General features: G+C 41.3%; 1 long non-coding RNA gene across 1 annotated transcript; it reads left to right on the forward strand.

Moving 5' to 3' along the window:
* The first annotated feature begins 219 nt into the window (after positions 1-219).
* Positions 220-12,811, forward strand: LOC138526122 (uncharacterized). The gene is made up of 3 exons (XR_011283496.1): positions 220-486; positions 7,905-8,032; positions 8,866-12,811. It is a non-coding gene; the product is annotated as an uncharacterized lncRNA (long non-coding RNA).
* The last annotated feature ends 1,711 nt before the right edge of the window (positions 12,812-14,522 follow it).

Genomic DNA, 14,522 nt, shown 5'->3' on the forward strand with positions numbered 1-14,522 from the left:
ACGCGCCAGTAACAGTCACAATGACAGCAGCAACGGTGCCCTTTTGCAGTATATGTTGCACAGTCAGCTTTAGGAATGTAGCACACGAGGGCGGTTCTTAATTGTATTCACCCATATCTTGCCATCATCTTGTCCTTTTGTGCCATTCATATTTTTTTCAGTTTGTCATTCATTCGCTGACTCACTGTATATATCTTCGCATTCGGAAAGAGATGGAGCGCCCCGCGGATCTTGGAAAAAATGTGCCTTGAACTTGAGCTCCATATTAAAACCACGGTGGTAGGACCTGCAGGAGGCGAACCCAAGTTCGTTGATGAGGAGGAAGTGCCGTAATTTCCAGGCGGAAGCGTGATTCACCGAGCAGGGGCATTCTCGGGACTCTGACTCAGACCCGCCCAGGATATCGCTTCCAGGACAGGGCCAACTCTGAAACGAAACATCGCATGGTTTCACTTAAGGTGACTCTTCGCTGTGACTTTCCGAACGGTTGGTATTATTGTACGCCTGCGTGCTCGGGTGACCACAGTAGAGAGAGTGATCCAGGGGCACTTAGTCACAAAGAACCAGGAAATATTGAGTTGGCATCCTGGTCTTTAATCAACTGTACGTATTTCCGAACTAAAACCGTGCTCTGTAAATGCCAATGGAAGGTAATAGAGGAAGCAAACGAAATAGGAATTATATAAACCATGCCTGTACTAAATACGCCAAAGTGGGGTGTTGGGCAAAGCACGTTTCATGTCTCAATACCCTGTAGAACATTCATTCTGGTTACATTTGAAACTGGGCCTGAAATATAATCCGACATGCTCATTGTACCGCTCCATGTGCAAATTAAAGCCCTACACTTGATTGTTAGAGCAAACATAGGTGCTTTCAGATAACGAATTACCCACAAGGCATCACGTGGTCTGCGCATCTTCCTGCCCGATATAACGGGGTACTTTCCCCTAGACTTCCCTTTTGTCTTTGCGCTCACCTCGCGATGACTATTTTTGTATTTTTGTTCTATCTACGCAATTGTGCCCGAGGCTGCTGCAGCCACAGTGTGGTTAACTGTTTGGCAGCTGGGATGTCAGTCAGATACGTTTTAATGAGACATTTTTCAGGTGATCCCAGGTGAGTAACCCCCAAACTATTCGTAATTATATCATTAAGGGAACAACAATAATTGGTGAGCCATCTTCATGCAGCTGGCAACGTCTATTCCAAAAGTGCCAATGCGTTGTGTGTAGTATTAACACCTTTCCTGACAGCACTTAGAAGCTAAAGAAATCTGGCATGATGTGAAATTTAACACATTATATGTATATCTTCTTGTAACAAGCTCTACAAAACTAAGGATTGGTATTACTAATATCATATTTTAATTTAGGGCTGTATGCAAGACCCCTCCCACCGTAACAATGGGGATAATGTTACCCAGTTCAGTGGTACTAAATGCATTGACTTTAGAGGTTTGAACACCTGTGTCATCCATGCCAGAATTCAACAGAAAGCTTAACTATGATCACGTTTTAGCTCACCCTGCATGGTTCGAAATTGAGGGGAGCTGGGAGACATTTAGCTCCTGTTTATAGCCTAAAAGAGTCTAGTTAGCTTAAAACCAACAGTTAACAGTAGCTACTTTTGGCTCCCCGGCCAACTGATGCCAAACAAACACAACATTGTGGCTTTAACTCTGTGCATTTGTAATCACGTATTAACAAACATTAGGCCACATCTATATGACGTTTAAATCATGAGGTTTTTTTTAAAAAAATGGATACAATTACATGTTTGCATTTTATGTGGAAGTTAGATTTGCATACCACTATGTACTAGCTCCTCGTTCCCCGTGATAGCTCCTGGTGACTGGTTACTGCTGGATATCCAGGAGCTGCTAGTAGCTTCTTCTTATCCAATCTTAATCTCGTGCCCTGCTCTGCCTGACGTTTATCTAGCATGTTGCTGCTTGGCTGTCCTTATGAGAAGGATAAACTGGAACTTCATTGATATTTCCCCTAATAAGTTTGAGTGACCAAGCATAACATTGTAGCCAGTGTTCCAGATAAAATGTGGAAGTTGTAGTATTTTACTCCCTATGTTTTAAAGTTGGGAGTAAAATGATTATTTAGGGAGCAAACATGAAAGTCCAATTCCCAATGAGTACATTTTTTTTAATTGGAAAGCAGAAATGTGTGTGTCATAATTGTTTCTTTGCACCAAGTTATTCATACACATTGAAAGATACATGTTTACTGCTTCGAATCAGTCACCCATAATAGTAATTTCTTCCTGTGGTACTACTGGCAAACATATCCAAAGTTATGTGTGGGTGAAAGCAGGGGCACATGGTTCTACATGCCAGTTTCCTATTTTTTTGGGGAGTATTTTTACTCCCTATTTTTATTTCTTGGGAGTATTTGCCTATTTTTAGAGAGTAAAAGTGGCCAATACACCCCTTGCCTTGAGGGCTGATTGTAGCCAAACTAATGTAGGAAGACTGGGGAGTAGGGAGAGGGGCTTCCGCTTAGACCGTTTTCGAAACAGTGGATTAAAATAGTGCATTTTATAGCACAATTTCTAAAAACAAAATGGGTAGAAGCCATGTAATTTACAACCAGCTCTGTAGGGTAACACCTAGAAAAAATCTAATAGATGGATGTTGGGTCATCAACTGTACACAGAAATATTGCGCACACTATTTGTGATACCTGTGCCCACAATGTATAACAGTATTGTCACTGTAAAGTACATGTTCATGATTCATGTGTGCACAATATAAGCCATTATTGTTTGTCCTATAAAACACTTTGTAATACTGCCTGTACCCAAATATATGCCAGCATTGTCATGGTAAGGCCTTTCATGTTGGTACCCACCATTTATGCCGTCACTACCTCTGTAAAACACATGTTCAAGATGTCTGTTTCAGCAATATTTACCGGCATACCCTGAGAAACACTTTTTCATTCTGCTTGTGCCCAGATATTTGCCAATGCTGCCACTGTAAAACAATTTCATGATGGTGTCCCTAGTATTTTATGTACAGTATTTCAGCATTGCTACTGTAAAAGCACATTACCCAAAATATATGCCAAGATCACCATATAAAACATTTTTTAGAGCAGCCTGTTCCCAAATGTATGCATGTATAGCTATTAGCAGTCTAAAACACTTTCATGATTGTGCCCACGTTAGGTGCCGGCACTGCCACTCTCAAACATGATGATGAAAGCATGGTTTCTTAAAACACTTGTTTATGCTACCTGTGCCCAAATGCATCTCTGTAAAATGAGCTAAAATAATCTGTGTAATCCAGCCCTGTAAGCATTGGGTTGAGTGTCAATACATAGTTTATTCCACTAATTAAATTCTGTTTTGTAAATCAATAATAAAAAGGAGAACTTTGGGGCGACAACCTAGAACACTACGCAGAATGCAATGAAAATGATAAGTGGGCTGGATTGCTAGTGCCTTGAATCGTAATCATTGCAGCTAACGTAAACCGAATCTTTCAGAAACATCAATACTGATGGACTCATGGAATACCAGAGGATTTGCCCATCTTTTTCATAACACATCTCAGTCACTAAAATCCCCGGACATTCTGTGTCTTCAAGAAATGTGGTTACATTACCCTGCCCTGTGTTACGAAATTGCAATCAATCCGGCCATCGTGCAAAAAAAGGGTGGACCGATGGCAAGCTTGTTAACGTTAATAACGAAACAAAGTGGATGCTGGATACTGCATTCTCAGAACTTTTCACCATGTATACAAGTAACTGCAATTGATCTTCTGGTCGAGACAAGAGTTGTAAGCGAAAAATGACATGCTGTTAATTTATATTGGCAACACCGGGTGGTTGGAGGCCTGTTTTTTGTTGATGAATTATGTGACATAATTGACAGCACAATGACCACAGAATTAAATCCAAACATCATCGTATGTGCAGATCTGAACATGGAGTGTATTGAATTGGGGCCAGTTCGCAGAAATAAAGAAAAATAAATCCACATCAAACTAAGGCAAAATGGATGCAAGGAATGGAGTGCTGAAACATGCTTGTACTCAATGGAAATATGCCAGGTGACATCCCGCCACGGGCACTGTGGTGTCGAGGACCACATAAATCTATCCTTGACAACTTCCCTGCATCTGAGAAAATGGCACAGAAAGTAACTAGATTAGGAGTCGTTAACACGCCCCAGAGTGACCATAACCTCATAGAAATCATCTTTCGAGGAACAGCAAGCTATAATATAGGGACCTGCAAGCAAGACTTTAGTGTCGAGCCAGGTCGAAACAGACTGAAATTTAATCCAAATAAGATCAACAACATCATAAAAATTCTAGAGGATGGAACAAATGCTGATATCTGTAACAAAACTGTGTACTGTGCATTGCTGGACCAATACACAGAAACATGTCAGGGATCGAATAAGTTGAGATTCAAGAAAAAGCATGTCTTTGACGTCGGAATTGTGAAAATGAAGCGAGAACTAAGAAAAACCATCAGAGCCCTTATCGTTTTGCTGGAAAAAAAAATGCGAAAATGAAATATAAAAACTGGATAATTTTGCATAATTTGACAATGGAACAGCGAAATGCAGAGCAGATACTTGACACCTTGGCACGAAAAAGCTCACAAGACTTTTGGTCAATCATTAACAACACTGAGGCTCTGCAACAAGCCACTTTGTGCAACATGGTATCAGAACCACAGTGGACCACTCATTACACCAATTTATTCTTGAAAAATGGTCCCACTAAAGAACCAGGGCTCCCCAAACTCCCAACAGTGGGACATTGTCATCAGCGAAGAAGATATTTTGAACAACATCAAGCAAATTAGTGTTTCTCGGGTCCCCGGACCAGACGGGCTTACTAACAAAATATTAAAACAACATCCAGGTGAATGGGCAAAGTTCTACCACATATTGTTAAAAACCATATTGAAAGATCGAGTAATACCAGCATCGTGGAAAAGAGCAATTGTTGTACCTGTTTTTAAAAAGGACTTAAGAACAGACCCCAAAAATTACAGACCGATTACGCTACTAGACGTGGTGGCGACTTTTTTTGCCACCCAAGTGCAATGACAACTGGCGATTGGATAAATACGTCTAGTAATTTCGATCTGAGACAGACTGGGTTTGTCAAGAGCGTGGGTTGTGGACTAAATCTGTTGGTGGTTAATCTGCTTAAAATGGAGGCAATAAAGCATGGAACAAAAATCTACCTGGCCTTCATTGATTTGGCCCACGCCTTTGACAGTGTGTAGACGAAGTTACTACATTGAAAGTGCCCTGCAAGCCTTGTCATGGTGATTAAAGAACTACATTCCGAAACAGAGATCCAAATTCGGCTTTATCAAGAAGGATCCTTGTCCGCCTGATAAGAACTGCTAGGGGCGTGAAGCAGGGATGTCCATTGGCGAGCATCATATTCAACCTGTTCATCTCTGCCCTTGGGGAAACTCTGAGTGATGTAAATGAGTTTGCGCCAAAAATCCACAGAAAGCACAGAAGGTGGATGCCATACACAGACGATTTAGTCATCATGGACGTAACCCTGATTGGCCACCAGTGTAAATTGTCTGCCCTGCAGAAATATGTAGTTGCTAATGGATTAAAAATGAATCCTGACAAATCAGTACTCTTTGTGCTACAGGAACCAAAGGGAAAACATTTAATAAGTAAAAAACAATATCAGAGGAAACTAAACAACAAAAGTCTAAAATGTGTTAACCAGACGCAATATCTGGGCATGACTATCAACTGTAACATCAATGACTTACCTTTCGCCCAAAAGTCTAAATGCAAACAGCTTGCAGCGCAAGGTTACATGTTAAACAAAAGATTTGGCAAGTTTACTCTAAAACCTGTTGTGGATTTTTTATAAAGTCAAAGTTGTGCCAGCCCTGATCCATGGATCCGAAGCCGCTATGGGGTGTCCCTATTTGGCTAGGGCCGCGTGCAAAAACGTGTTCTGCTGTAAATTATTACAGTTACCAAAAAGGGACACCAACTGCGTGCATCAGGTATGAACTGGGGCTCATACCTATAGATGCAAGAGTAACATGGAACACACATAATACAAATGGAAAACTGATTTGCACTGATACTCCTCCACAATTTAACATCCTAAATATAGAGGACAGCTGCAAGAAGGATTCAGTGCTGTATGAATGGGTAACACGCTGTGTAGAGATAATAACATAATTGAACACAGACAACATCATGCTACAAAGCAACCGAAATCTAGTTTTAAAAAAATGGTGGCAGCAAGACTGGGTTGAAACTATGGAGAAGAGAGCTCAACACAAGTGTATGCAATTGGCTGCGCCGGAAGCTAAGGCAAAGACTGTGCATACCCTACCCCGAAGTTTGCAGCTGCTGCCAACACTCTGGCTGAAATCATTATATCGATTAAAAAGAAACATAATCTGCCCCTGAAATTTGAGGAGCTGGGGAAGATACAGGAAGCTGCTTCCACAATTGAGGAAGACTGTTGACTACGTAAAGGATGCTACTTTAATGAGGACTCTCTGTGGAGACGTGAACTGGGATGTTTAGTGGCACCAAATATTTCTCACTTGATTAGAACACATCATGGATAAGCACATCCACATGTGGATGTGCAAAGGGGGATGATCCCAAAATTGAATAAATATTAATTTTCCCTGTGAGTTTACAGCATTGGCCCAGGATTATTGTAGACAGCATGCAATTTGTCTCCAGAATAATGCAGGGAAAGCAATGCCAACTACCCACTGAGCACATTCACCACCCTATCGTCCTTATGTCCACCTTCAGGTGGACTTTAGCCATTTACCCAATTGTAATTTCCTACAGTAAGTACTTGTGGTCCTGGATATATTTTCTGGATGGATAGAAGCTTATCCATGTTGGAGAACGGGTACTGTTTCAGTAGTGAAACCACTGCTCTAGGACTTTCTGCTAAGGTCTCGGATAGTTCTCAGTATAAATAGTGACTTTACCATTCAGATAAAAAAGGAGCTGTCTACTTCCCTCAACATTCAGTATCATGTCTACTGCTCCCACAATTCTCAGTCAGCAGGGGCACTGGAAAGACAAAATGGCATAATTGAGAATACACTAGCAAATATCTGTTCTGAGACTGGCCTCAATGGGTCAGATCCCCAGCATTTAGTGTTGTTCAGCATTTGGAGCACTCCGAACCAGAAAACAGGCTGTGCCCATATTAAGATGGATTTGTAGAATCTGGACAGATTTTAGGAGGCCACACTTGTTATAGTGAACAGGCTAACTCTGAGAGATTAGTCAACACCCAGTCAAGATAGCAGAGGTGAGCAGTCAAGGCTATTCTAAGGAGAGTGTGAGCGGACCACAATGAGACCACCCAATGAAGTACACCACAATTCAATTTAAACAGGTAAGTATACAAATACTATATTTATTCTAGGGCCAAAACACACACTAGAAAATGAAAAAGCAGGTGATAATATTACACAGCTCTCAATTATAAACATATATACAGTCACCTTCCGTTCTTACAAATGCATTCAATTACTTATTCAACAAAATGGAGGGTAAGTAATGATGCAGTAGAATGGAACCAAGTCACAAGAAATATACCCTAACTTTAGAAGTCCAATTCCTATGCAGAGTGCAGACTTGTACCCAAGAGTCACAAAGCTTTGTCTCAGAAAAAGGGGGTCTTTTGTAGGATCTCCCTGAGACGTACGTACGGCTTAACATCTAGAGTAGATGGGCATGCAGTGCACCGCAACGACATACTCTATTTTTGACCAAGTTAGTGGTGAGTTTGCATTACTTAAACCCATGCATTTTTCTATTTTCACTTATCTTATGTATGTTTTTGAGCAAGTGATAAATCATTGGAGTTGTTTCAGCGTCACTATTATTTTTCACAGATCATGAGCATGTTTGCTTACACGACTGACCCGTAGGAATTGGCCAGAGGGTTGTCCTGGTGTGATACAGCCGCAAGCAGTTCTTATGAGCGTACTTCTGGAATAGAAGATCATTCCGCTCTTATCTGGTGAGGCCTAGTATCTTTATTTGATATAATATAGATACCTCCCATATCCAATGAGTCTTTAACTAATATGCATCCACCTTCTCTATTTTTGGTAGGGTCTTGCGTCCCAAGACTGGATAGTCACCCTTTTGTGAACACAGAATTTACACACCTCCATGAGAACAATCTCCACGTACACTATTGAAAGTATGCTCATACTTATGCAAAGCTATTTCTCTATTTATATAGACACAGTGATGCTTATCCTAGCAATACAGGGTTAGAAGCAAGGCTATATATCTAGGACTATGATATAGTAATATAATTTGGGTTCCACACATGGTTAACTTACCTGCATCCATTATCCGTAGGAACAAGGGCCCTGATTCATGGATTATTTGCGCCGAAACAAATGGGATTTGTGCACCATTCTGCCCGCAAATCCCCTTTTGTTAAACAGGGATTTGCGGGCAGAATGGCACACAAATCCCGTTTATTTTGGCACAAATAATCCATGAATCATTACCAAGGTCTGGAGGGATGTAAATGGTTTAAGGCTATAGGTCCTGACCCCCTACTTATGGTGTTCCTTGAGGCTACAAAAGGCATTCAACTTGTAGATCTTTAACATCAGTTTGTGTTTTTTCAAATACCACATATGCTATCTAGTAGGCACCTGTTCCCCATGTTCCCAGTGGGGAGATGATGTGGTTACTCTCATGATGTAGCATGTTTGTTATCAATTGTGATCAACATAGTGATTTCAATACCAGATTGTGCTATTCTTATTTTCTATGTGCTTGCTCGTAAGGTAGCATTCTTATAGGTTTTTCATTTACATTGTTGTTTTACAGTTCAACTTTGGCTCAAGAAGAAGAGATTGTGATCTCGAAACGCATCAGCCGTTTACTTTGGACTTTGTATATGCATCTTGCTTGATGAAATTGTTCACACATTACATTTCTGTGTTTCTTATTTAAAACAAATGAATAACCAGTGTGTTTTTTGCATTGATAATTTATGAAAGATAACAAGAGATTGGTTAATCGTCTGAGGATGGGATAGTAACAGTGTGCAGGGCACGGGAGGGCTCCCATGTGGAACCTCTTCTCTTTTCTACACCCAATGAAGTACACCACAATTCAATTCAAAAAGTTAAGTATACAAATACTATATTTATTCTAGGCCAAAACACACACTAGATAATGAAAAAAGCAGGTGATAATATTACACAGCTCTCAATTATAAACATATCTACAGTCACCTTACGTTCTTACAAATTCATTCAATTACTTATTCAACAAAATGGAGGGTAAGTAATGATGCAGTAGAATGGAACCAAGTCACAAGAAATATACCCTAACTTTAGAAGTCCAATTCCTATGCAGAGTGCAGACTTGTACCCAAGAGTCACAAAGCTTCGTCTCAGAAAAAGGGGGTCTTTTGTAGGTAGAGTTCTTGTGAAGGTGAAATGTTCCAGAGAAGATATTAAAATGATGGTGGTCTCATGAATAATGGATGTGACCTAGCAGTGCGGGCTGGACTGCCCCTTTGGGGTGGGACCGAGCCTAATTTACATATGGTCTTTCCCCTTGTGTAATGGCTTGAAAGTCAGGTGAAGAACGGTTGTCTGCAGGTTTGCCCAGAGCAATGCCAGAGGTTAAGATTTATTCTAAACCTTCCAGCCACCACCTCTTTTGCTATTGTCACCCCGAATGGAACGGTTATGCCCAGACGTGTGTCCTGTGCCTGCTGGGCCTAGAGACCCAATCTATTCAACACTGAAAAGGCCCCATGAGGCCGAAACATGTCTGGGGATGCTTGTGGTCTCGTGCAGAAGGGATGTGACCTAGCAATTCAGGCTGGACTGCCCCATTGGGGTGGGACCGAGCCTGATTTACATATGGTCTTTCCCCTTCTGTAATGCCTTGTCTGGCTGAAGAACAATGGTCTGGAGGGTTGCCCAGAGCAATGCCAGAGGTTAAGATGTATTCTAAACCTTCCAGCCATCATCTCTTTTGTTTTGCTACTGCTCTCACATCGACCATGTTCTCAGTGCTGGAGGACTCTCCTGTAGCAAGATTGCGAATGACAGCACATAAGGACTCACTTATCTCTTTCAATTAATGAATTAATCTTATACAACGTACTTAATACCAGGCATCAGTCTCTAAACACAAGACCGGGATTCAAACCTGTGTTGCTCTGCATTGTCTTGTTTCCAAGACAAATGCCCTGCCCCTGGGCTATCCTCCTGGCACTCCTGGCTCTTTTATGTTGAAATGATGCATTATTTAAAAGCAAGAACTCCTACCACAAATTAACATCCTACACTTAAAGATTTGCTTACAAAAAGAATTATGCACTAAAGCATACTGATAAAAAAATCTACTATCCTTTCCTCCACTCCTATAACATCTCAAAACTCCCTCCTTGGCTCATTGGACCTCCCTTTGTGACAAAGATCGCTGCACATGCCCCGGGGTGATGGATGGGGTGGTCATGGGGGGCAACTAATCTGTGATGCTAGGTCAGGAGGAGGTGGTATATGGGACATCGGCCAGACCACTCCACCTCTCACCAGGGCTGTGGCAAAGTGGTGTCATCAGAATTATACCCAAGTGTTGGCTTCCCCTTTAACCTGGACTCATGACCGCACTGTAAGTCAAACCCCTGTTATAGTTCGAGACAACCAAAGGCAACCCAGGCTGGTGACTCTGGCTGCATGGTTTACTGTGCAACCCAATGGAATGCCAAACCAAACAGCAGCAGTCTGCATAGTGGAAACGGTATCCAGAGATAATAGAGAATAAAAAACAGTGAATGGATTTACAACGAAGACATTTACAATGTAAAAATATCGCTAAAAAAATATACATATATGGTGGGTGGGGCAAGGGGTTAAAACAGGTCGGGAGTGTTTGGTGTGGGTATAAATGCACGGGGAAATTGGGGTTTGGAGGGACCCCCCCAAATAAAAAAAGAACAAAAATGATATTTTTTTCATTATTCAAGTTTTGCTGTAAATTCATTCTCTGTAATTTAATTTGTTAAAATCGCATGTAGCCAGTGGAAACATGGAAGTAACCCAGCACAAGAGTATTACTCAAGGCAGGTGCACATGGCAGCATCCAAGAAAATCCATGAAGTCCAAAATGGTGGATGGACCTCAGCAATGCTCAATCCAAGATGCTGTTATCACAGCATTTAGTGATTACCCACAAGTGAATCAGATCTTCAATTCCCACTGCATCAAACCACGCACTACACAAATCATCCGACACTTGCACATGAGAAGGCCTCAGGGGAGTGGCTAGGCCCAAAGAAAGCAACTGGGTTTCTGGAGGGTTTGGTGGAGAGAGGAGTTGGGGGCTGAGATGTGGAGTGGGTTGGTGGCAAACAGAATCGGAGACACAAGGTGGGAGGCAGAAGCAGAGCAGAAGGAGAAGGACGAAAGGAGAAGGAAAATGACAGGAACATGTGTTTGGAAGTAGAGGCTAGAAGACACAGGGAGATGAAATGGGAGAGGTGGTTTGAAGGAAACACCAGTAGATGATTAGAGGAGATCTAAAGGAAAGATGGAATTTTATGAAATATGGAATTGGATGGCGAGAGAGAAAACACAAAGGAGGACAGGAGGAACATTGAAGGAGGCATTCATGGAAGGCAGGAGGTTGGTGGGAAATATCAGATGGAGATTGGAGGAAATACTTGCGCAAGGGAGAAGGTAAGAGAGAAATATCAGTCAGAGATCGGGGAAGAGAGGAAGGAGGCTAAAGCAACTGCATGTGGAGTTGGAAGGAGGTACAGGAGAAAATAGCTAAGCTGTACTTAAGTGTCCAGAGGAGGTTCATATAATCCTTAAAGGAGAGTTGGTGGAAGGCCAGAGGCAGGCCTGCTCAATCAATAGTGAGCCCGAAGAGGGTGGTGGTAGGAGCATGTGGTAGAGTATTGAGGAGATGTATGAGGAAATAGATGCTGGAGATGAGGGGATAGAATGCATCACAGTTACCCCATAGGTATGAGAATGTGGTGACCCATCAAGGAGGAAAGAAGAGACAGGCTGTAGGGGAACATTGTTAGGATCCAGAGAACAGGAGCAGGGAGAAGGTGGAAGTAAAGCCTCAAGACTCCCTTGAGGAAATGGCCCTTTGCAGAGCTTCTGGGGTTTGTTGGCCACTATTATTACCCAGCTCATATCACCAGCAAAGCCTTGCATTTGATTGCACTTATGGCCTACAGACCCATCAAATGGAGACTGCAAAGTTAAGGATATGAAGCCTAGGCTTAAACCCCCCAGAACTGCTAGTCAATGTGATCTAGTGGTCTTGGGCGGGAAGCCGCACTGTGATTCCCAATGAGCCATTAGAAACAAATTGAATTCATCCTCTTGCTATTACTGAAGTTTTATATTGTAGTTCTTCCTGAGTAGGACTAAACATTTTAACTGCCACAATACACCTTTATTGAAACCAAAGCTCTTTTCTCTGTCCTGTGCTGATCAAACTCAGAATATTTTACAGTGGCAATGCTGGCATACACTTTCATGATGCTGGTGCCCATAGAATACTACACTTGCAATGCAGACAAAAACACTTTCATAATGCTGTTGCCCACAATATAGGTAGGGCTTCCTGTTGTTAGTGTTTATGTTTTGTGAATTCTGGTGGTATTTTCCATTGTTTCTGTTTTAAGTGATCACAGTTTATCAGACCTTCTTAGTTTTTCCTTGCAAAATAATTTACAAATTGCTGTTGACAGAGTTTTCGCAATGTTTACAAATAAAGTTACTTGCATTGATGCATCTAGAACATACATATTTCTTTTATAGCAGACAAATAACTTGGTGTTTAAAGTTCTATGTGCAGCAAACCTATAGGAGGAAAAATTAATGATGTATGTAAATATGTGCTATGTAAAGCGCGTTGGTTCAAAGTGTTATATAAATATCACATTATTATTAGATAAAGGATGAACAGGTTCCACTCTGATTTTGATCAAGATATTTCTAAGGTTAATCATTTTCCACCAAAAATTGGAAAGCGGAAAAAGAGTTGTATGGCTTATTTGGTCGATGTTACTATAGTGGACCAAACTCAAGTGGGTCTCCAAAGCTCTATAAATGCACGATTGTAATTGGTGATGGGGCACCTTCAGCCTTAAAATGACGAATGAGTTTAAACATATGGGTGCTTTGAGCACAGATAAGAAGACCCAAGCCAAAGTCCATTCGTACGTGGCTGGTAAAGCAGTAGCTAGAATGCTTTTTATTAAAAGTTTTATAAAACTTTCAGCAAGCTTGTCTTGTTAGGAAGGCCTATACAGCTAATATTATACCTACACTGATGTATGGATTAGAAACATACCTTAAACATAAGCTGGAGCGGTTGAATTTTATTGAGGGGAAAATCTAGAAGGGTGTTCTGCAGTGTGTCCCGCACCCCCATTCAGGCTATAAACCTGGAACTGGGACTCCCCAGCACTGAGGTGGAGATAAGGAGGGTATTATCCCTTTATGGATCAGAGGGAACAAAAACCATACACCCAGGGGATTTTTTGGGACAATTATAAATGAAGATACCAACTCCCTCTTATCTTTGCATCTTTGCATGTTGTAAATTGTGTGAAGTTCCTGCTAGCCATTGAATGGAAGCCTTAGTGGTGTTTAGACAATTGCCCTGATTCATGTATTCTTTGCGCCGAAAAAAAAAAACGGGATTTGTGCGCCATTCTGCCCGCAAATCCCTGTTTAACAAATGGGGATTTGCGGGCAGAATGGCGCACAAATCCCGTTTTTTTCGGCGCAAATAATCCATGAATTCTAACTTATTAAAAAATAACTCCAAAAACGCATGTATGTGTGACTGGAAAGAAACAAACACGCTGCATCAAAATTATGTCAAGTCCCTTACTCATTTTCTGACCCCTCGTCCTTATATCCAATTATTCCCTAATGACACAATAAGGAGATTTATAATGATGTGTTTAAGATTTCACCTCCTTTCTGTATTTACTGTCACTGGGGCAAGGCGGGGTATTAGCTGCAGTGGTGGGTGTTGCAAAACGACTTTGGAGACAGCCCAGCATGACACAATGTCATAGGTTTGGATAGGTGCACTGGACACATCTGAATAGTAATGACGGATGGGGACAATCTGGAAGGGTATTCTGCAGTGTGCCCCCATTCAGGCTATAGTGGAGAATTTACCTCCAGCAAGTTAAAGGTAAAGCTTCCACAAATTCATGGAATTATTGCAGAGGTAACTGCAGATGAAATACATATATTAATATTGACACACAACTGTCCACCTTCTTCCCACCACCATCAGTTAATTCAAACACATTTCACAAGGAATATGCAGAAATAGATTTCTCAAGTGATTATCTGCAAGTCCTGTCCTTTTATATTTATATAAATGTGCATCCTTGTACAATACCTCTAGTTATTGTGTGATTATAAATGCTTGACTCCAAGGACCAGAATATAAAGTGAATTGAGCCAAAAATCCAA

This window comes from Ambystoma mexicanum, chromosome 7p, assembly GCF_040938575.1.
Source record: "Ambystoma mexicanum isolate Mex_15411 chromosome 7p, UKY_AmexF1_1, whole genome shotgun sequence".
Lineage (NCBI taxonomy): Eukaryota > Metazoa > Chordata > Amphibia > Caudata > Ambystomatidae > Ambystoma > Ambystoma mexicanum.